This window comes from Elephas maximus, chromosome 1 (assembly GCF_024166365.1).
Source record: "Elephas maximus indicus isolate mEleMax1 chromosome 1, mEleMax1 primary haplotype, whole genome shotgun sequence".
Classification (NCBI taxonomy): domain Eukaryota; kingdom Metazoa; phylum Chordata; class Mammalia; order Proboscidea; family Elephantidae; genus Elephas; species Elephas maximus.
In genome coordinates, this window is record NC_064819.1 from 12,713,410 (window position 1) to 12,736,517 (window position 23,108).

General features: G+C 43.5%; 1 protein-coding gene across 2 annotated transcripts in view; it reads left to right on the forward strand.

The window, feature by feature from the left end:
- The first annotated feature begins 10,091 nt into the window (after nt 1-10,091).
- The window catches only part of CASR (calcium sensing receptor), a 110,311-nt gene continuing 97,294 nt past the window's right edge, over nt 10,092-23,108 (forward strand). The window contains exon 1 of one of the 2 annotated variants that reach the window (XM_049877901.1): nt 10,092-10,242. The gene's annotated coding sequence lies outside the window, so the exon portion shown is untranslated. Of the gene's footprint in view, nt 10,243-10,412; nt 10,575-23,108 lie in introns of those variants that run through there. The other variant, XM_049877910.1, reaches the window with a different exon arrangement.

The window sequence follows — 23,108 nt, forward strand, 5'->3', positions numbered from 1 at the left end:
CAATCTCTCTCCCATTAGAATGGTAATAAAAGAACTCCCATTAGATAATAAATAATAATTAGATAAATAAAACTCCCATTAGAATGGTAATAAAACAACAAGAGGAATGCTCATTCATTGCTGGTAAGAATGTAAAATGGTACAGTTACTTTGGAAAAAATTTACTGGTTCCTCAAAAAGTTGAACATAGAACTACCATATGGCTCAGCAATTCCACTCTTAGGTATATACCCCAAAGGCCTGAAAGCAGCAATGCAAACAGAGACATGTACACCATTGGTTCACTGCAGCACTATTCACATTTGCCAAAAGGTGGAAACAACCTAAATGTTCATCAACTGATGAATGGATAACCAAAATGTGGTAAACTCATGCAATCAGATATTACTCATCCATAAAGAGGAATGAAATCCTGATGCGTGCCACAACGTGGACGAACCTAGATAGCATTAAAACCAAAAAAAAAAAAAAAACCAAACCCATTGCCACTGAGTCAACTCGACCGCAGTAGGTTTGGTTTGGTTTAACCACAGTAAAGGGGTTTAAGTCTTCAGATCTCAGAGAATCTCACTCTAATGCAGTGTAAAAGTTTGGAGATATCGTCTAAGAGTTCCTATGTACAGCTCTGAGAAACCAAGAAGAGTGGATAAAGAATACGCTCAAATATTCTCCTTACTTTCAAATAAGAGAGAATGAGTGAATTTTGGGCTCAAGAGACAAAGTAAATGTTGATTCCAGGCAAATTTCTGGAACAATTTTAATTAAACAGATTGTTTTTCATTATTTAGAGTGAAGAGCCATATTGAGTTCAAAAGATAACAAATTGAATCAAACTAATGTTATTTTTTTAAGGGTATTCCAAAACCAAACCAAACCTGTTGCCATCAAGTCAATTCCGACTCACAGCGACCCTATAAGACAGAGTAGAACTGCCCCATAGGGTTTCCAAGGAGCAGCTGGTAGATTTCAACTGCTTACCTTTTGGTTAGCAGCCGAGCTCTTAACCACAGTGCCATCAGGGCCTTTTAATAGTATTACCAGACAGATAATAAAGAAGGTGTCATATATATTAGATTCTTTGAGTTCAGCAAGCCTTTTACAATGGCAATGTTACTTAGAAAGTTAAGTGAGAACTAGATGATAATATGGTCAGGAATTTTACAGCTGGTTGGACAAGTACACCCAAAGAGGGTTAGTAAAGGGATGGGTACCTATCCAAAGGAGGTCTCCAGTGAAGGACTACAGGGCCTTCTCCTTAGCCCTGTCTAGGCTTGTAGATTTTAGGGGACTTGCACCATATAAAAGAAGGCTTGCTTATCAAATTTTCCAGATACGCAAGGTGTTTAGTAATATGATTGTGGTAGCATCAAGATTCAAGATGATCGAAACGAACTGCAACGCTGGGTGAAAATTTAGCAGAGGTAGATCCAGGTTTTGTGGGGCCTGAAGCCTATTTGTGTGGCTCTCTTTAATAAAAGGACCACAATGTTATAAATACCAAAAAAAAAAAAAAAAAATCAAATACAAAAGTGATTATCCACTAGCATGAGAAAGAAATTACCACAGACCTAGAATTAGGTCTCTTCATTCAAAGATGCTTACTTAGAAATGTTTCTTGAGTATAACTTGGCTTCCGCTTTCTACCTCAAACATTCTGCAGCTGCCAGCACTCACAGGGCCTGAACGAATGAAGGACCCTGAAGCCTAAGCTTTCTTAGTGTATTAGCTTCCTAGGATTGCCATAACAAATCACCACAAACTGGGTGGCTTAAAACAACAGAAATTTATTCTCTCACAGTTCTGGATGCTGGAAAGTCTAAAATCAAGGTGTTGGCAAGGCCACGTTCTCCTTAAGGTTCTAGAGAAAAAAAATTTTTTCCACGCCTTTCTCTTAGTTTTGGGATGTTGCTGGAAACCCTTGGTGTTCCTTGGCTTATAGACACATCACACCAACATCTACTTCTGTTTTACAAGCGTTCTCCCTCTCAATCTCTCTCTCTCCTCTCCTTATAAAGCCACCAGTCCCATTAGATCAAAGCCTACACCAATCCAGTATGACTTTAACTTAATATAATTGTATCTGCAAAGACCCTGTTTCAAAATACGGTCACAATTCACGGGTACTGTGGTTTAGGACTTCAACATATCTTTTTTGGAGGATGCAATTCAACCCAAAAACAATTAGCTTTGGAGTATAACTACTTCTGGAAAACATCCTTCATTTATGTTAAAATAATTAAGCTTTATTTAAAAAATACATGAAACAGGAAGAATGGGTTTGGTAGACTTGTGTAAAAAAATCTGGGCAATTTTGTTTGACTGCAATCTTACTGATATTGAATAAAAAATTAATGAAAGACATCTTTGATTTTTTTTTTTTTTAATGGGACCTATTATGTGCCAGGAACCTGGTGGTGTACTGGTTAAGAGCTCAGCTGCTAACCATAAGGTCATCAGTTCAAATCCACCAGTTTGCTCCTTGGATACCCTATGGGGCAGTTCTATTCTGTCCTATAGGGTCACTATGAGTTGGAATCGATGCTACAGCAAAGGCTATCGGTTTTGGTATTACGTGTCAAGAACTGTTCTGGGTACTTGGAATAAAGCACTGACAAAAGGGACAAAGTCTCTATTTTCATAGAGTTCACGTTATTATAAGACAGACATTAACACCTAAATAGACAACACATCAGATGATGATATGGCCTAAGAAGAAAAAGAAGGCAGGATGCTGGAAACAATCAACCACGAAATTTTTAAAGGATGCTAAATACAATTGCATCAAAAAGCATCAAATACCTAGGATTAAATCTGGTAAAATTTGTGCAAGACCTCTACGCAGAAACTATAAATCATTGTGTTGTCGTGTACCGGTGGAGTCCATTACGACTCATAACGACCCTATAGGACAGGGTAGAACTGCCCCATAGAGTTTCCAAGGCTGTAATCTTTACGGAAGCAGACTGCCACATCTTTCTTCCATATAAATCATTAGAGAGTTTTTTTTTTTTTTTGTATCGTACTTTAGATGAAAGTTTACAGAGAGATTTTAAAAGATGTTCTACATACGGGTAAGAAAAAGACAGAATATTGAATTTAAAAGGGGTGGGGAGTGCCATGCAATTTTAAAGAAGGGGGAAGGGCATGAACAGGCACTTCGATAAAAAGAAAATATCCAAATGGCCAATAAATATATAAAAGGTCCTCAACATCCCTGGCTGTGTTAGTTTCCTAGGGCTTCCATGGCAAAATACCACAAATTGGATGGCTTATAAGAACAGAAATTTATTGTCTCACAATTCTGGAGCCTGGAATCTGAATTTAGGGCTTCATTAGGGCCTTGCTCTCTCTGTCTGCTCTAGAAGATGATCCTTCCTGTCTCTTCCAGCTTCCTGTAGCCCCAGGTGTTCCTTGACATTCCTTGGCTTGTAGGTATGTCTTCACATAGCCACCTTCTCCCTGTGTCTCTTCTCTTTATAGGGACACTGTTGAGAGTGGATTAGAACCCACTCAACACCAGTATGACCTCATGTTACCTTAACTGATACCATCTTCAAAGACTTTCAGAACAAAGACACATTCACAGGTTCCAGGACTTAGGACTTCAGCATATCTTCTGGGGGGACACAATTCAATCCACAACGCTGGCCATTAGGGAAATGCAAAATAAATTGCAATGAGATACCACTTTATACCCACCAGAGTAATAATAATATGTATATATATATTTTTTAAAAAGATTATACCAAGTGTTGGTAATGATATGGATAAACGAGAACTCTCCTTTACTGCTGGTGGAAATATAAATTGACATGACATTGGAAAAATTTTTGACAGTATCTTCTAAAATTAAACACATATATCCCTTTTGACCCAGGTTCATGTACAAGAATGTTCATAGCAGTATTCTTCGTAATAGTTCAAAACTGGAAGCAACTCAAGTGTCCATCAATGGAAAATGGATCAATAAACTGTATATGACCATAGAGTGAAATAGTAGGCAACAATGAAAAGACACAAACTACTGCTATATTCACAATATGATTGAATCTCACAAACATTATTGAGTGAAAAAAGCTAGACGTAAGAGTATTCACTGAATTATTCCATGGATATAAATATAAATAATCTGTGATGTTGTAAGTCAGGATACTGATTATTTTTGGGGTGACTTCACAGACTAGAAAGGGGCATGAGGGAGGCTTCTGGGGTGCTGGACGATTTGTGGATATTTCTGCATGGATGTTACACTTCAATAAAATCAGTTCATTAAAACAAAATTTAAACATATAGGCCCCTGAATCTGGTAAAACAGCAACTCTGACTCTCCTAATGTACCCTGGGAGTCCCTCGGTGGCACAAACAGTGCTCCACTGCTAACTGAAATTTTGGCAGTGCTGGTCTTCCCAGAGGTGCCTCGGAAGAAAGGCCTGGCAATCTATTTCTGAAAAATCATCCTTAATGAACCCTGTGGAGCACAGTTCTATTCTGACGAACATGCAGTAGCCAAGAGACAGAGTGAACTTGACGGCAACTGGTTTGTTGTTGTTGTTGTATATATATATTTTTTTGTACCCTGAGAGGGTTTAGGGTAAAAAAAGGGCATGAGGTGCAGACGAGGGTATAAGAAAAACCTGGAGTGTTAGGATAGGAGACTGGAGCCTCAGAAAAAGACAGTGGACAAGAAATTCAAGGTAGTTGGGTTTCTTAAGTGTTTTTTTTTTTAATCAGAGTGGTTAATAAACATTGTTAAGTTGTTTTCAGTGCTATGATTTGCTCTAACCTCTCCTTGACCCCACCCCACCCCAGCCTTATTACCTCCAAATCATCAGTAAAGTTTACACTTTAAAAAGTAGCAAAACAGGGTATAGAAAGAGTGGTGGGGTAGGGCAAATAATAATAATGCTATCCGGGTGTCAGAATCCCAAGGGAATGCCTGTCTGAAAAGGTGACTCTTGAGAGAAGGGAAGAAGTGAGGCAGAAGAGGGCCCCAGCCTGAGAGAAGTGACTGCAAAGACTCCAGGCAGCTCTTGCCAGGCATCAAAGACCAGCAAGGAACAGAGAAACTGTGGGAGATGAGAAAAATAGCCACGGGTCAGATGATGCTGACCTTTATGAACCACAGATTATACTGGATATTACTCTGAGTGAGAAAGGAAGCCATTACAGATAGTGTTTTGAGCAGAGAAATGACACAATCCAAGTCATGTTTTGAATGGGTCATTCTAGTTATTCTGGGAAGAATAGACCATAGGGAGGTAAAGGTGAACACAGAAAGAACAGCTAGGAGGCTGTAGCCTACGAAAACAGACAGTGCTGGCTTAGATCAGGGCAGTGGTGGTGGAGGTGGGTAGAAGAGGTTGATGCTGAACGCATTTTGAAAGCACAGGCAGCAGGATTTGCAGATGGATTGGTCATGGGTGTGAGGGAAAGAGAGGCATCACGGATGCCTCAGGGAAGAACTTCCTAGCCCTGAGGGCTGACACTTGAATGAGCTTCCCCAGGATAGAGCTACTCCAGCGGAAGCAGTTGTTCCTTCCACAGAGCCTTTGCATTTCTGAACGCTCTTATCCCCCTAGCTTATCTGCCCCGTAAACTCCTCAGGGGATTTCCACCTTAGGCGGTGCGGGGCCCTGGTGACCTCTGAGACATCTCGTGTGCCAAATATTCTTGAACCACAAGACAATTAGACCATGAGTCTGCGTGTGAAGAATTTTCAGGCTAAGTGGCATTAAACTGACAGGCACCAATGCAGACGAAAAGTAAATTTCTTACATCAAGGCAACTTTTTAACTGCTGGGAGCCCTGTACCTTTTCCATCAAATGTGCATTTTCACACCGGCCTAAACAGGGTAACATGAACAGCCTGGGCAGTTGCCTGGGGCAGAAACAGGGCCCACACAAAGTGCAACCTGGGGATGGGAGATGCTGAGGTGTAGAAGGAAGAAGGAGCAGCGGCCCCATTCTCTCGGCCCTGAGGAATGATTAGAGGCTACACCAGAAGAAGGTATAATTAGAGAGTGAATGATCTCATTGTAAACACCCTAACATCTTCAAATATTGTCTTCTTTAAAACAAGTATGTGGGGGCTGGGAGGGAATGTGCAAGTGCTCTTAAATTATAGTTGTTCACAGTGGAGCTCAGAGCTTGCCTGAAACTCTCCTGTGGGATTCGCCCTCAGTGGGAGTTAATGTAACTTACTCCAATTTACTCCAAATTTGTCTCGGTCTCTCCAGTGGTTAGGATTCTAGGAAGCTCCGCTGTCAACAGTCTTAGATTTTCCCGGTTGGCAAGAGCATTAAAGTTTCTGGCCTATCTGGAGAAGTCCTTGGGTGGTGCAAATGTTAACGCGCTCAGCTGGTAACCAAAAGGTTGGAGATTCCAGTCCACCCAGAGGCCCCTTGGAAGAAAGGCTTGGTGACCTACTTCCAAAAATCAGTCAGTGAAAAGCCTGTGGATCACATCAGTCCAACCCACAATCTATCATTAGTTCACCTGTGCATGTGGTCACCATGGGGCGGGGCGGGGCGGGGGGGGGGGACGACTAAATGGCAGCTAACAACAACCCTTGGTGTTTTGTCAAACTCCTGCTTCAGCCCTTACAGTGAAAGGCACGTGATCAACATTCCCCCAAGGGAGCCCTTCAGCGCCTTTCCTGGCAGCCATGATTGTTAGAAAGCTCTCATTCTTTTTGAACTGAAACCTGGCTCACCACACCTTCCACCCACTGGTCGTAACAGAGTGTGAGGCAGTATCTCCCATTTTTCAGCCATCTGAGTACCACCTCTACCATTTCACCATATCCAGACACCACTGGTCCTATGAGTTCCTCAGTATCTCTCAAATTACCCAATTTTCTTACTTAATTAAATTTATTTTAAAAGGAAACTACATCAACTTGTATGTGGAAAACATTCTTTGTCACTATTAGAATATATATATTATTTTTCAAGGAAGAGAAAATGATGATATTAAATTCTGCTTAGGAACTATTGCCGAGCAAAAGTTCTGAGCCTGAGGTAGGCTCTCTCTTTGTTAAAACAGGAAATTAGTAAGTGTTAAAAAAAAAAAAAAAAAAAGCCCTTTACCATTGACTCATAGTGACCCTATAAAAAGATTTTTATAGGACTGAGTTAAACTGCCCCATAAAGTTTCCAAGAAATGCTGGTGGATTTTAATTGCCGACCTTTTTGTTAGTAGTGAAACTCTTAACTACTGTGCTACCAGAGCTCCTATAGCAAGTGTTAGAAAGGTCTAAAGACAAAGTACAGCAAAAATGATACTTCTCAGCCCTGGTGGTGCAATAATTAAGTGCTCAGCTATGAACCAAAATGTTGGTGGTTCGAACAAGGGGCTATGTGGGAGAAAGACCTGGCGATCTGCTTCCATAAAAATTAAACCCCCCCAAAACAACCAAACCTGTTGCCATCGAGGCTATCTCGACTCATTGTGACCCTATAAGACAGAGTAGAACTGCCCCACAGGGTCTCCAAGGAGCAGCTGGTGGATTCGAGCTGCTGACCTTTTGGTTAGCAGCTGAGCTCTTAATCACTGTGCCACCAGGCTCCTCCATAAAGATTACAGCCTAGAAAACCCTATGGGGCAGTTCTACTCTGTCACAATGGGTTACTATGAGTAAAAATCGACTCCATGGCATCTAACAGCCCCAACGACAACCTTGACCTAACCCATGGGATCAAGAGAATTGAAAATGGCATTTTTTTTTTCCATCATGTATTTCAATGTTAGTTAAAGTCATTGTGTAGCACTCAAAACCGTCTCGTGTTCTATTGCCGGTGCCTCTACACCTTTACTTAAACAAGGTTCTTGCCTCTCACTGGTCAAGAATGAGCAGGCAAGGCACAGAGAATTTTCCACACGAGCAAAGCTTTATTAAAGAGGCTTGCAAGCTGAGATGAGGAGGACCCAGGCAACACTTAACCCCGTCTCTCAGAACAAAGGACTTACATGGGTTTTCAAAAATTCTTGGTGGGGGGGCAGGATTCAGGTTTATTCAGAGGCACAGCGGGGGTTTTCCCGCAAGTGGCCCGTTTTGGGCAGGGATAGGTTAACTAAGGTGCGCAGTGCAAGTGTGAAGCAGCTTTTTAAGATGTCTTTAAGACGGCTCCTGTCCCAGAGGCTTCTGGGATCCGTAGCAAGACTTATTATGGGGTGTCGCACCTGTGCAGTCACCTGTTCCCCAAGTTCGATTCCCCAGCTGTGGCTGCAGCCCCTCACTACCCCTGGTGGAAGGTCACACAGCGGTCACAGGTGGATGTTCTGCACATGTCCCTGGGGCTGGTTTCATCTGACTGCTTCGGAAAGACAACTTTAAGGAAGTTTCCGGGCCGTTTTCCGATAAGAAGTTTCCGGGCTGTTTTCTGATACCCTGCTCCATTGTTCTGGGGAATGGGTTTGTTTCTGCGTTTGGGGCCCATTTCCTGTTACTTTGTTACTTTCATTTGTTTATGTGAATTGCAGATTTGGGGGCCCCTCTGTTCCCTGTCTTAGTTCCTCTATTAGAAGAGGCACACACTGGGACACACTGATGAGTTGATCAAGCCTGCAGGCTACAGTCAAGCTGATCAGGTCTTGGTCTGCTGCTCCCTGGCTGCGCCACCTGGATATATCACTTAACCTCTGTAAGCCTGTAAGTTTCTTCATCTTTAAAATGGGAGTAATAATAGCTCTTCAGAGTGATGCTTTCTTAAAGGACAGTGTCCAGATTTGAAAATTATGCCCAGGTGTGAGCCAGCTTTTGCAGGGAGGTCATTCAGCCTCAGACTATTGTTTCTTTATCCTTTGGGCACTGAATAGGATATGTCCGTAGCCAACTGAAGTCTCTAGACATTTTGATATGTTCTGCTGCTGCTGAGCTGCGATTTCCGACTACAGGGTCGCTATGAGTCGGATCCTTCGTTGTGAACTTGTACTGCTGAGTGTTTGGGCCGGGAGGAGGACTTTGCATTTATCCTTAACTAGGTTGTCCTCTTCCCTTTATCTTGGCGCTTGAATATTTGCTCAGCTCCTTCTCCTACCCAGGGGAAGGAAGCAAAATGGGCAGAACTGGGCTATGATTAGCATGCATATGAGGCTAGATATATATGTATCAGGCAACTTCGTTGAGCATCTCATTTCATACTCCAAGAACTCCTTGGGGGAGGTGCTATTCACATTTTACAGACAAGAAAACTGCATTTTCATATGAAATGGTTAAACATGGTAGAGCTATGCAATTTTTCTACTTTTTTGCTTAGTATTATTTTGTAAACCCTTTTTCATGTTGCATATTTTCCTTTTTTAAAAAATGCAACATGTTTTAAAAGAATTTGAGGCACTCTTGCCTTGGCATTTATCACTTTAATGGTTGTATAGTATCCCATTAAATTACTATAATTTATTTAACCAATTTCCTACTGTTGACGGGTTGGCTTTGTTCGTTTTTTTTTTGTGGTTTTTAAAAAGTATTATTTGTAATAAATAATCCTGCTATGAACATCTTGCACATGAGAATAATTTCATTCTGGAAATTTCCCCAACAGGGGAATTACTGCACCAGAGGGGGTAATAATTTTTATGGCTTTTATAGAGACTAGCAATTTGCCCACCCAAAGGAATATGCTTTATTTGGTGGTACAAAGTAAAAACTAGCTTTCTACAAAGAAATTAATTTTTCCGCTTATTTGCAAAATATCCTAGCGCGAGATGGGTGGCGGGCGCCTTGCGAGGGGCTGGCTTCAAGGATGAGCAAGGCTGGGTCCCGTCTTCAAGGTGCTCACGGTCGGGCAGAGGAGAGAACGCGCCAGCAGGCGCCTGCGGCCAGCGGGCGAGAACCGCGCGCCCTCCTCTCCTGGCAGATGAGTGGAAGGAGGGAGCAGTTTGGGAGTACTGGGAAGCCCTGGCGACACAGGCAACACTTGACCTGAGTCGGCAGAATGAGTAAGAGTTTTGGCACGGGATTTATATTTATTCCACTGCGAATCTCTGGTCTTTTATCAGAAAAAAATTCTCCACTCTTGGCACAGTGAACGCTGGCGGCGTCGCAAGCTCCCAACCAAGGTTGTAAACCTCTTTCCATCTCTTAGGAGGGGACGGGGAAGCCGAGGCGCGGCCCCGCAGAAGTCAGGCGAAAACCTGAGCGCGGGCCCGCGGTCTCCCGGGACCAGACCCGACGCGTGGCCTCGACGAGGGAAGGCGCGCCCTCGGCATCCGGCGCCGGAGGACTCACCGGGCTGGGATACGGTGAGGCAGCCGGGGCCACCCGGCTGGCGGATTAGCGAGCCGCCGCGGAGGGGAGCGGGGCTCGGCTGTCCCCAAGGGGACAGGCGGGCGGGGAGCGGGAGAGGGGCGGAGCTCCGGGTCGGCCTGGGGGTCCGCGGGGGCCGCTGTGGCCCGACCCGAGGGCGGGCGCCGGGAGCGCAGGGAGCCGCGCGCCTCTGCCGGACCGTGACCTTGGCATCAGGGAGCGTGCCCCGCGCGCCGTCCTGCGCTCGGCCCGGAGCCCGTCCTCGCGGAGACCCAGAGCCGAAGATCCGGCGCTGTCCTGTGCGAGGGAGCCCGGGCCGGGGCGCCAGGTAGGACGGAGGGACGCGAGGGGGCGGGCGAGAAGCGCCCCGAGTGGGGAGGGGCCGTGGCGAGGTCTGGGGGGCACTGGCTCGAGGGCCAGACCGAGGGCGCACACCGTAGCAGCTCGGACCTAGAAGCACTGTTGGGTGGGTGGGGAGACGTTGAGAGGTCAGGGCCCAGGTTACAGGACCAAAAGCTGCCTGGGTGCCGGGCTCGGCTGGTCAGTGTTGCCCCAGAAGGCGCGGTGGGCCGTCTTCGGGAATGAACGCGAGTGCCAGCAGGAAGAGGAGCTGTGGTAGTGTCTTGTGCCTCCGCCTTACTTCTGCCCGTGACACGGTCAGAAAAAACTCCCTTTTTACACGCGTTAACAGAGAAGCAGGCGGCTTTCTAATGTGTATGTACACGGTGGGCGCGCACGGTGTAGGCACCTGTCCTGGCAGGATCCCTGAACCAGCCAGCCAGCTGCCCCGGGGACCTCGCCTCTGTGACGCCAAGTTAGGGTGTCAGTTCCCGGGGCCTAATCACCCTGTAGTTCTTGGGGTGAGTGGCAAGAGTACAAGATAATAGAATCTTTTATTGTTATTATTACTTTACATTTATAGTTTTCAATGAGTAATACATGCGCATGGTTAAAAATAAGCAAACGCTACCAAAGTTTACCTTCTAGAGATAATGTTTGTAAATAGCATTTGCATTTGTTCATCTCTCTCCTCCTTTTTTTTTTTTTTTTGCCCAAATCATTTCTTACTCCTTGTTCTGTCCCCCTCCTTTGATTCTTTATCCCACCCAGGAAGGATTACCCAATAAGCAAGGTAAACACGGCCTGATTTGTTTTTACTTACTAATCTGTAGTGAACAATTTCACATGTTTTCACCACAAAAAAAAAAAAAAATGCGAAATTGTTCACTGTGGATTAGTTCTGTAGGAAGGTGCTGTGGGGTTGGGAGAGAGACAGATGCCAGCCATACCTAGAAGCAGAATCTTTGATGTGGTGAAAAAATGTGAAATTGTTCACTACAGACGATCTAGTAAGCAAAGTAAGTACCGTGCTTACCTTCCCTGTTGGATAATCTGCCCGCCCATGCCATCCCCTGCGTAATGGAAGTACCAGAAGAAAATAGCATCACTGCCCCATCCCTTAATCTCCAGTGTTCCTGCTCACACCACCTTTGTCATTGTGAAATTGTGTTTCACTGAGGTAGCCCTCAGGGTAGGAAGCCCACTAATGAGAAGACATTTCATTTACTTGCCTTAACTCTCTCAGTGACCACAAGAGCAGTCTGTGACAAGTTCTGTATTCACTTACACTTTCCCCTAAACTGGACTTTCCAAGTGCAGTTTAAGTAGGGTCAGGTACTGAGGAGAGTTAATGAAGGATGTTTCCTAAAATGCTCTAGATTTCTAGAAATTAATACCTCACTAGTTCCTATTTCTGGAAGTAGAACTTTGCCAGTTATGCCTTCCCACTCCCCCCGTCCCCCCACCCCCCATCCCTCCAATCCCATCCCCAGCAGAGTGACTAGAGTAGGTTTTTCCCCCTTTAGGAACCTGGGAGGAGTCCTGTTGCTCGGTAGTTAAGTGCTGGGCTGCCAACCAAAAGGCAGTTCAAACCCACTCTCCCTGAGGGAGAAAGATGTAGCATTGTAGGAGAGGCAGTAGCAGGAGGACAGGAGGGGAGGAGCAGGCCAAGACCCTTGAATGGAGGAGAATCCTGGAGCAGAGGGCCCTGGGAGATCGGTCATTTAGCAATGCGCCCAGAGAATTTTGCTAAGAGACCACACGTGGCTTATCTCTTGCCAACAATCAGCACAATCAACTGTTTCCCAAGACTTTGTCTCAGCAAGACCAGAACATGTTGAAAGGGGGAAAAAATCAGCAAACCAGCCCATTTTTCAAGAAAACAAAAGTAGTTTAAGTTATTTTTACTGAATTAACAGGTTCTTTTGGCGTTGTGTACAGTGTTTAAAATAACCTAACAGCATTCCAGTCACCGTGTTTTCCTTTATTTTAGTCGTTTTTTCATGTTGCACGAACCCTGGTGGTGTAGTGGTTAAGTGCTACGGCTGCCAACCGAAGGGTGGGCAGTTCGAATCCGCCAGGCGCTCCATGGAAACTCTATGGGGCAGTTCTACTCTGTCCTGTAGGGTCGCTATGAGTCAGAATCGACTCGATGGCAATGCGTTTGGTTTTTTTGGTATGACTTTGATCTGGATCTCACACATGTCAGAAATTTCAGACGAGTTAGAAGCTGCCACTTCCTAAGAAGTCTTGAATGAGGGAAGGGGACTAGAAAATAAGGACTGGTCCTTGTAGTAGGTTTGGGGAATAAGGGAGAGGAATGGGTTGAGCACAAGTTGGAGACTGGTAAGCAACAGAGTATAATCCTTAAGAGAACAGGGCTTTGCGTGAGTGAGATGTAAAAGAATCATTCATTCAGAATGAGTGCCTGGCTATATGCCAGTCACCGGGGACAAAACGGTGAATAAAACCAGCCAAGGTCCCTGCCCTCCTGGAGTTTGCAGATGCTGTGGGGAAGCAGACGTTAGTAAAATAACCAAGTATTGAATAAGTAACTTCAAATTAAAACAAGCTCTGTAAGGGAAAGAAGTGAAGTTCTTTGAGCGTGTATACAAACTTGGCGGCAAGACCAGGGAAGGTTTCCCAAGGAGGTGCCCCTTGAGCCGAGATTTAAGGGTGAGTAGGAATGTTGGAGATGTATTTGGTTTTGAGGTGGGACCAGACCGTATCCGTTAGGAATTGCATTTGGCTGCTAGTCATCACGAAGTCAGGCTGCCATGTGGCGTTTGCCATCCTGCACGTGCACGTGGCATCTTGGGAAAGGACACTTTGTTATCACAGCATCACTTGCGTTGTCTTGAGTTGGCCGTGATTTTCCATTGCTGTTATATTTGCTCTTAAATTAAATGTTTAAATTCACTTTACTCTTGTCAGTTTATTGTGCACAATAAAATACGTGCATTGCAGTTCAAATGTAGATCACCCACACTCCCACTGCTCAGGTAGGTATGTATATAACCCCCCATACAAAATTTGGCTTGTACAGTGACAGTTTATTGTCATCATGGAGTCATTTCCCAGGTGAAAACAGGTGTGGCAACATCTTCTCTCCACCCCCTTTTACTGCTCTAAGTGGGAGGATGTCGAAAATTTTAGGTACCCTAGAAGTGCCTATGTCTCTTCAAAGCTTCATATACAGTCTTTAGGTGAAGAAGGAAAAATAAATTACTAATTGCATTGATGCTGTAAGCAGAAGTAATGTAGATCTCACAACATAGGGGCATGGGGTCCTCTAACCAAATGACATATTTCCTATGCAAACAAATATTTTCATTCATTCAGCGATATTTACAGTAAATGTCCAGCACTGTACTAGATCAGTGGATAAAATGGATTAGTAAGACACGGTCTTAAGGAACTCATAGACGTCTAAGGAGAGAGTCATACTCACCCATGTAAGTGCAATAAATATTGTGTGTGCCATAATGGAAGCGTAATCAGGGTACAGTGATGTACCATAGAGAGAGGAATGGTCAGTTCTACCGAGGAGAGAAGGAGTCAGGAAAGGGTTCATACAGGAGGTAACACATGAGTTGAGTCTTGAAAGATGAAACTTCCCATCAGATAGGCAAAGAGGAGAGGACATAGAAGGACGAGTGTGCAAAAAACCAAACCAAAACAAACAAAAAACCAGAGGCAGGAAACAGCATGTCAAGTTCTAAGACCTGCAAGTGGCTTTGAAGAGCTGAAACATAAGGAGCCAAGAGGGGTTCACTAAGAGATGAGGCTAGAGAGGTGGGCAGACTAGGTCACCGAGGGCCAGCATGCCATCACGTGAATAGCACGGTGGTTAAACTGTGGACTCTGGGGTCATATAGATCCACGTTTGAGTCGTGGCTCTACTACTTTCTGGCTGCAGAACGTTGGTCAAATGGCTTACCTTCAGGAAGTAATGGTAACGAAGATAGCACCTACCTCAGCGGGTTGCTGCAGGGATTGAGAGGAGGCATGCAGAAAGACCATCCCAGTACCTGGCACAGGTTATGTACCCGGGAATTGTCGTCTGGGAGTTCCTGGGTGGTGCAAATGGTTATCACGCTTGGCTGGTAACCAGAAGGTTGAAGGTGGAGGTCCATTCAGTGGTCCCTCAGAAGGAAGGCTTCGCCATCTACTGCTCTGACACGCATGCGGTCACCTTGAATTGGAATCAACCTGAAGTCAGCTGGTGGTGATGGTGGAATTGTTGGGTGTTATTTTAATTATTTACCCTAGAGGGGTCCCTTCGAGTTTTTGTTTAGAGGACAGTAATTCTGGCAGCAGTGGATGCTGACTTGAAGGGGAATAAGTTTAGAGCAGAGAGATCACTTGAAGATATTATACCCATTCAGACAATGGTGATGATGGTCTGAGCCATAGTGGTTGTGGCAGTGGCCAAATGCTTGAGATGTCTCTGGGATAGACTCCCCAGAAATCGGTTCTTCATTAGATGTGAGAAATGAGGAAGAGGATGTGGAGGGATAATGCCTGGGATTCTGGTCTGTCCTGCTTTGGCTCTGTCAGCCAAGTGGTCTTCCAAAAAGCAAACTGATTGCCACCGAGTCAATTCCTACTCATAGTGACTCTATAGGACAGAGTAGAACTGTCCCCACAGGGTTTCCAGGGCTGTAATCTTTCCAGAAGCAGACTGCCCCATCTTCCTCCCGTGGAGGGGCGGGTGGATTCAAACTGCTGACCTTTTGGTTAGCAGCCAATCGCTTAACCACTGTGCCACCAGGGCTCCTTAGTTGATCCATAACAAATATTATATATTCATTTTCTTTCTCTCTCAGATTTCCAAGAGGGTTATAGCTCAGGGCTAGCGAACATGAGACTTCACCCATTTGCCATTGTCATGAAGTGGCACATATTGCCCTCACTCATGCCTGGTAAGTTGAACCAAAACTGGTTCAACTCTTGCCTGACACTATTCTGGATGACTTTTTCCTCAAATAGCCTCCCACAATCCAGTAAACCCTGATAGAGGCACCAACGTGAACTTTATTAAAGTCTGTGGAATTAGGGGAATTAGGTGATCCCTATTTTATGATGCAGTAGTCTTGGTAACCTCATCATCCACTCAGAAAGTAGAAAATAGTTCAGAAATAAATGTGGTGGTGTTTGTTGAAATGTTACTAGGAGCTTTATGCCTATTTCAACACCAGATACGGATACTGGGAGATGCTGGTTGGATGTGCACTGTTGAATTCGGCTGTTTGTATGACGGCATTATTACTTGAAACCGTTGAAATGAACAGATATTAAAATTAAGCAGAACCAAACGAGTGAGGTGGCAAAATATGAAAAGAACAGTCTAGAGCTTGGTTAAAGGTGGACTTGGGCAAGGTACTTAACCTCTCTGAAGCTCAGGTTTTACTGGTGGGTATTCCTTTGCTATCTGCAAAAGTGAGCTAATGTCTCTTCAAAGAGTGGTTGTGAGGTTTAAATGAGCTTTATATGGAAAGTGCTTAAAACAGTGTCCGGCATATGGCAGGTGCTTAACCAACCGGCTCTTTGGCTCAGCTCATCCCTGAAGTCTTCCCTTTACATTTAAAAAGCAGGAAGAATGGAGGTTTCTTAGGTTAAGTAAACTGAATTAATTGGCTTGTATGTGTTTCTCCTCTAGAATTGATCCCCCCCGCCGCTGGGAACCAGGGTGGAAACCTATTTCCCTCTAACCTCAGTGAATGCTTATCAGTGATGATGGGGGCAAAGGTAACGTGATACCTGAAGAGAGGGCTAATTTTAGCCGTTCTTCTTTCAACAAGTCTTTTGCACACACACCCAAGCAAAATGACTAACAAATAGAAAAATAGAGCGATGTGACTTCTTTCTCCCATTTATCCTGTCTCCAGAGCTCCTGACAAGCATATTCCTGGTCTGTCTTTTTTACTGTAGAGAGAAACAGACGCAAAGGGGATGGTAATTGTTCTCTCAATAATTGAGAGCTATTTGTTCTTAGGGAAAAAAAGTTTTGTTTTTCTCTTCTGAATATAAGAGTGATCGTATCTTCCATATGCAATTTGACATAAGCCTTTAGTTCAGCAAGTGTCAAGTGAGCTCCAGCTGTGTGTCCTCACTACGTTGGCCCTGCAGACTCAGAGAGGCTAGCCGAGGTACTCAACATGTCCAGTCTGGTAGCCCTAGCAGAAAAGGGTAAGGAGGAAGGGGAACAAAGGGTGCCACCTGTGGCTTCTGTCTGGAAGCCAGCCGATCTGAGGTGGCATCGGCATGGGTGGGAAGGGCGGACTTGCAGAGTTAGACTGACGTTCCCCGTTACAGCCTCAGACTCCTGGTCCATCAGGCGGTAAGCTTCTTCGGGCCCGTACCTAGGTCTGCTGACTTGAGTGTAAAAGCCTGGGCTATGGTGTCAGACTGCCTGGGTTTGTATCCCAGCTCTGCAGTTTGCTAGCTGTGTGACCTCGGGCAAGTTATTTAACTTCTGTACAGCAACGGCTGTGAAGATGGCACAGGACCAGGCAGTGTTTTGTTGCTGTACGTAGGGTTGTTATGATTTGGAACCGACTCGATGATACCTAATAACAACAACAACATACCCCAGTGTCCTTATCTCTTGCAACTTGTGGCGACTCCAGGTGTATCCGTTTTACTTTTTACTGCCCTACCGCTTTCACACGGTGTACATGGTTACCAGGTCTTCTGTCTACATGCCTTTTTGGTCCTGCGTCAGCTGCTTACCTCCTGCCAGGTCCCCAGACTGGAGTCCCCTCTCTTCTCATCATCTATCCAGATCCATCCGGGCCTTCTAGTCTAGGAAGCCTTCTCAGCTGTACCTGCCCACAGCCCATACCCCATTGCATTCCTTGTTGGACGCGTATCACATGTATTTGTTTTTTTCATACTGAGGGATTTTGTCTCCCTCAGTATAAGGATTTGAAACTCCCTGAAGGCAGAACTCACTTCATGCATCGTTAGGTTCCCAAGGAACAACCATGGTAGGAATTGACTGCCTCCCCTGCTACTTGTCCTTTCCCGCCTTGGTAAAACCAAGCCACATCGACAAGACAAAAAATAGCCTGGGGTTAGCTCTTTTTAATCCCCTTCCCTGCACTGCAGCTGTGTGTGGTTTGCAGGTGTTTGCCCTGTTATACCACAACGTCATGAGTGTGAAATTTTCCGTGAGGTGCTGCTGCATGTACCAGAAACATCTTGTAACCCTTGGTTGTTCTCAAGTTTCTAGACTCCCCCTCCCCACCTTCTGTGTTTACTCAAGTTCCATTTTCATCATTATACTTCCCTGTTCCATTCTCTGCGTCCTTGTCTTTATCCAGGAATACACCAAGAGTTCTCACTTTCCCATTCCCAGCTTGTACACCTGCTCAGCTGTCTCCCTTTATGATAAAAGCTTTTGGGTGCCAGCAGGATGACACACGTACGACTTCATTTGGTCTGTACACTTTGGGCTTTTTATTGTTTTCTCCCTCCCTCACCCTTTGCCTCTCCCTGTCCCCCTCTCCCTTTTCTTCTCATCCTCTCTCTTCTCAGTACACAACAATTCTCCTATGTGTTGCTCAGTGGTGTTATCAGCTCGCTATGACAGCACCCACTAAAACAACCCAGGGCTTTCAAGCTTCCTTTTGTAGTTTTCCCCAGACTTGTCATTATCTCCTTGTAACAGGTCCGTGAAGCAGCTGGGCCTTGTGGCAAAACAGTGAGATTCCTCCTGGTGCCCTCATTTCCTCCCTGTCCCTTCAGTAAGAAGGTACTGGTCGTGCCCGTGTTGTCGCCGTGTATAGCTGCGCTGCTCAGCGGACGTCAGCACAAGTCTGTAGTTTTAGACTGAATTAATTTTCTAGTCCAAAAAAATTTTCCCTGACCAGTACTTATGAACCACCTTTTTGGTGATCCTTGTCTTCCTTTTCTGTCACCTGTGATCTGAATTCCTTCTCTTCGGTGCCTTATTCCATGTGCCATTCTTAGTAATTTTCATAGAGGAATTCTAGAAAAAAGTCGTTCGGAAGGATACCATTTACTGCCTGTTTAGTGTTTGCAACGTGTGTGGCGTTGTGCTCAGCCATTTTTTATACATTGTCTTATTTAATACTGTCAAAAGCTTTAGGGAGGTATTATCCCCATACAAATGGGGAAACAGATTTGGTGCAGCTAATGACTTGCCTGAGGTCTCACAGCCAGTAAGTGGGACAGCTTACATTCAAACCCAGACTGAAGAATTCCAAAACCCTCAGACAAAATCTAGTTTCTAGAAGTGTTCTTCTATCTTGCAAAAAAGTGTGATTATTTTGGCAAACACTCTTTCATACACTGCTGTGAGAGTATAAATGGGTACACTAATTCTGGCAAGCAATTTGGCAACACATGTTAAGGGCTTTTAAAACGTCTTATCCTTTAAGGTAACGGTTTCCATGTCTGAATTTATGGTAAGGAAATAACCGTGAACGTGGGCAAAGATTTAACCATAAGGGCATTTGGGGCAGCAATACCCATAATATGAAAAATTTGAAACAAGTTCAGTGTCCAATAGAAGAGAATGGCTAAATAAATTATGATACACAGAGTCAAGGAAATATCAAGTAGCTGGACAGTGAGTGAATAAGGAAGACCAAAGAACTGACGCCTTTGAATTGTGGTGTTGGCAGAGAAAGAATGAACTGCAAAAAGAATGAATAAATCTGTCTAGGAAGAAGTGCAACCAGAATGCTGCTTACAAGCAAGGATGGCGAGATTATGTCTCACATACTTTGGACATGTTATCAGGAGGAATCAGTCCCTGGAGAAAGACATCATGCTTGGTAAAATAGAGGGTCAGCTAAAAAGAGGAAAACCGTCAACGAGATGAATTGACACAGTGGCTGCAACAGTGAGCTCAAGCATAACAGCAATTGTGAGGATGGCGCAGGAGTGGGCAGTGTTTTGTTCTGTTGTACCTGGGGTCGTTCTGAGTTGGAGCTGGCTCGACAGCACCTAACAACAACATTATAAATGATGTGGGAAAAGACTATTCAGTGGCATTGAATGGTGTTAACGATGTGATAAGCAACATCATAGAATTTCAGATTAAATTCATTTTTGTAAAAAGAGATGCTACAAAATATAACTGATTGAAAGAGAAATGATGTACAGTGAGAGACGTAGATATGTAGTCTGGAAAAAGGTTTTGAGAGAGAGAAAAATGTGAAGAATTGTAAGATTGAAGGGTAGAATTATGACTAAATTTTATTTTGTTCCTCTAATTTACCTTTTACTGTGCAATAATTATTTGATTTGTTTCATTGTGCTGAAAACATACACACCAAGGCATATGCCATCTCGACAGATTCCACGTGTACAATTTAGTGATGATTGCATTCTAGATTGCACAACCATTCTCACTTATCTTTTCCAAATCACTCTGCCACCATGAACATAAACTCAGTGCCTCCCAGATAAAAACTCCTCCTTTCCCCTTTTCTTCCACCCCTGGTAACCACTAATAATTTTTGGTTTCTATGTATTTTCTTACATAAGTGAAATCATAGAGTCTTTCTCCTTTTGTGACTGACTGACTTCACTCAGCCTGACATTTTCAAGGTTCGTCCATGTCGTGGCACGCGTCAGGTCTTCATTTCCATTCATGGCTGAGTCAATTCCATTGTATGTATATATACATTTCGTTTATTCATTCATCCGTCGGTGGACATTTTGGTTGTTTCCACCTTTTGGCTCTTGTGGATAGTGCAATGAACCTGATATACAGTTTCTGTTTGGGTTTCAGCCCTCACTTCTGGGCATGTACCTCGCGTTGAGGAATAATTACGTTTTTAACGGGCATTGGGTTTTTCAAAACGTTTTGTTTTTATTTTTTAATTGGAAAAATGTGTGTTGTTCGTTTTAATGTAACATGTAGCATCTTTGGAACACCATTTTGGTCAGTTTCTCTGTGGTGTTCTTATACTAACAACTCCTCCAGTTATTCTTTTCGCTCATCTACCTGCCAGGCAAGCTTGTCTTATGTGCTAGAAATATTTGCATGAAACTGAGCTCTGGTCTAGCATTGTGTGTCTCTGTGTGGTGCAAGTAGGAAATTCATGGCTCCTTTGATCAAAATCCTTTTCCTGATCTGAACTAACTAAAGGTCACCCTCCCTTTACTACCTAGTTTCGTGAACCCCGAAGTCCCTGGGTAGTGCAAATGGTTTAAGTGTTCACTGCTAAATGGAAGGTTGGTGTATTGCGACCGTCCAGAGGCACCTCAGAAGAAGGGCCAGGTGTTCTATTTCTGAAACATTAGCCATTGAAAACTCTACTGTAGCACAGTTCTACTCTGACACACAAGGGGTCACCATGAGTTGGGGTCAACTAAATGGCAGCTGGTGATTCTACAAACCTGGAGCCCCTTATTATTTCCACCCAAGTAGTAGTCATCTTTCTTTACCTCACGAAGTTACTCTCAAAAAAAAAAATTCTTTTTATTTATAAAATCTTTGACCATTGTTCGTGTTTACCAGTGCTCCTATTTTATACTTAAAATTTCGCCCACAACCAAACAAGCATTTCCATAGACACTGAGTTTTACCTTCTCAGTTTCTTTAGTAACTTTCTAAATTCACGGTTTCTGATTTTGTTTTTTCTCTTTGACCCAGCGTGCTTTGGTTTCCTGCCCAGGTCACCTCCCAGCTGCCTTGTGCTGTTGACTTATTTCAATCTCCTGGTGGTGCCATGGTTAAGAGCTTGCCCATTAACCAAGAGGTCAGCAGTTTGAATCCACCAGCTGCTCCTTGGAAACCCTATGGGGCAGTTCTACTCTGTCCTATAGAATCGCTGCGAGTCAGAACCGACTTGAAAACGCCTAACAACAACAACATGCTCATCACGGTATCTTCCCTTCTTTCAGGCTTTAAGGTGTCTGAAAAGCACCTTCATTCTTTTTTCACCTTTTCTTTCTCCTCTCATCATTTTGATCTTTTCTGTCTGCCACCTTCCTTCTTTGACTCCTTTTCGTTCCCCATTTCTGTTTCTACAGCTTCCACCTATCTGCCTTTCATCTATTTACATCTCCATTGACTGCTTAAGCTGGTAATGCTTAGTCTAATCATTGGAGCCTTTGATTTGGGCCTTCCCTGAAACGTTTCTTAGATCTTTTTCAAACATGGTCCATCACTTTTTGACTCAGAAGAGGAGTGCAAAGCTTTCTGACTCATGCCTTTTTTCTTTAAGGGTGTGATCGATTATAGAATGAGCACTTTAGCCTCAAAAGACAAAATAATGAAAACAAAAGATCAGTTAGCATTTCCTATATAAAAACAGGAGCCCTGGTGGCGCAGTGATTAAGAGCTCGGCTGATAACCAAAAGGTCAGCAGGTTGAATCCACCAGCCATTCCCTGGAAACCCTACGGGGCAGTTCTCCTCTGCCCCATAGCGTTGGTATGAGTTGGAACCAACTTGATGGCAACAGGTTTTTTATAGAAAAACAAAATATTGGTTAAAAAATAAAAAAGCGAGTTGTCTTTGTAAAGAGCAAATTATCTTCGACCATTTTTTATGAAAAGAAGCTAGCAATACAGCGTTTCCAGCTCTAGGAAGTAACAGATAAGTGTTAAAGAAGAACTTGAAAATAGGTTATTTGAAATGTTATTTGTAATGGTAAAAAAAAAAAAAAGTTGCTTTAATGTTCAGCGGTAGGTGTTTGGCTATGTAAATTTGCCTAATATATACCATGAACCACTATGTAGCCATTAGATATGGTTATTTTATTGTCATGCCTCCCACATACTATTGAATGAAAAAGGCAGGTTGCAAAGCAGAGTGTATAAAATCATCCCATTTCTGTAAAATTATATACATGTATTTTTTTAATATATAAAATGGAAACCCTGGTGGCATAGTGGTTAAGTGCTATGGCTGCCAACCAAAGGGTTGGCAGTTCGAATCTGCCAGGTGCTCCTTGGAAACTCAATGGGGCAGTTCTGCTCTGTCCTATAGGGTCGCTATGAGTTGGAATCGGCTCGACGGCACTGGGTTTGGTTTTTGGTGTTGGTTTATATATAAAATATAGTCACCAAAATATGGTTTCTTGGTGATGGATTTTTGGGTGTTTTTTAATTTGCTGGTTCTTTTTATTCCTTTATACTTTTCTACATTGCTTGTCTATTTTATAGTAAGCAAATACTGTTTTTTTAAACCAAAAACAATCCTGCTTTCCTTGGTAAATTACATAACTAATTTTTCAATTTTTGATTGTTCATTTTATTTTTTAGAATGTCCCATTTATCTAGTTTATTTTTTGTTGTCTGTACATTTTTAGTTTTGGTTGGTAGTCTATTTGTGCTGTAAATCAGGGCTCCTAGGTTTGTCTTGTTTTCTTCTGTGGACTGTAAGTTTTAGGTTTTACCTTTAGGTCTTTGATCCTTTTTTTTTTTTTTTAACTTACTGTGTTTTCAGTGTAAGTTTACAGCACTAGTTAGTTTCTCATTCAAAAATTCATACACAAATTATTTTGTGACATTGGTTGTAATCCCCACAATGTGGC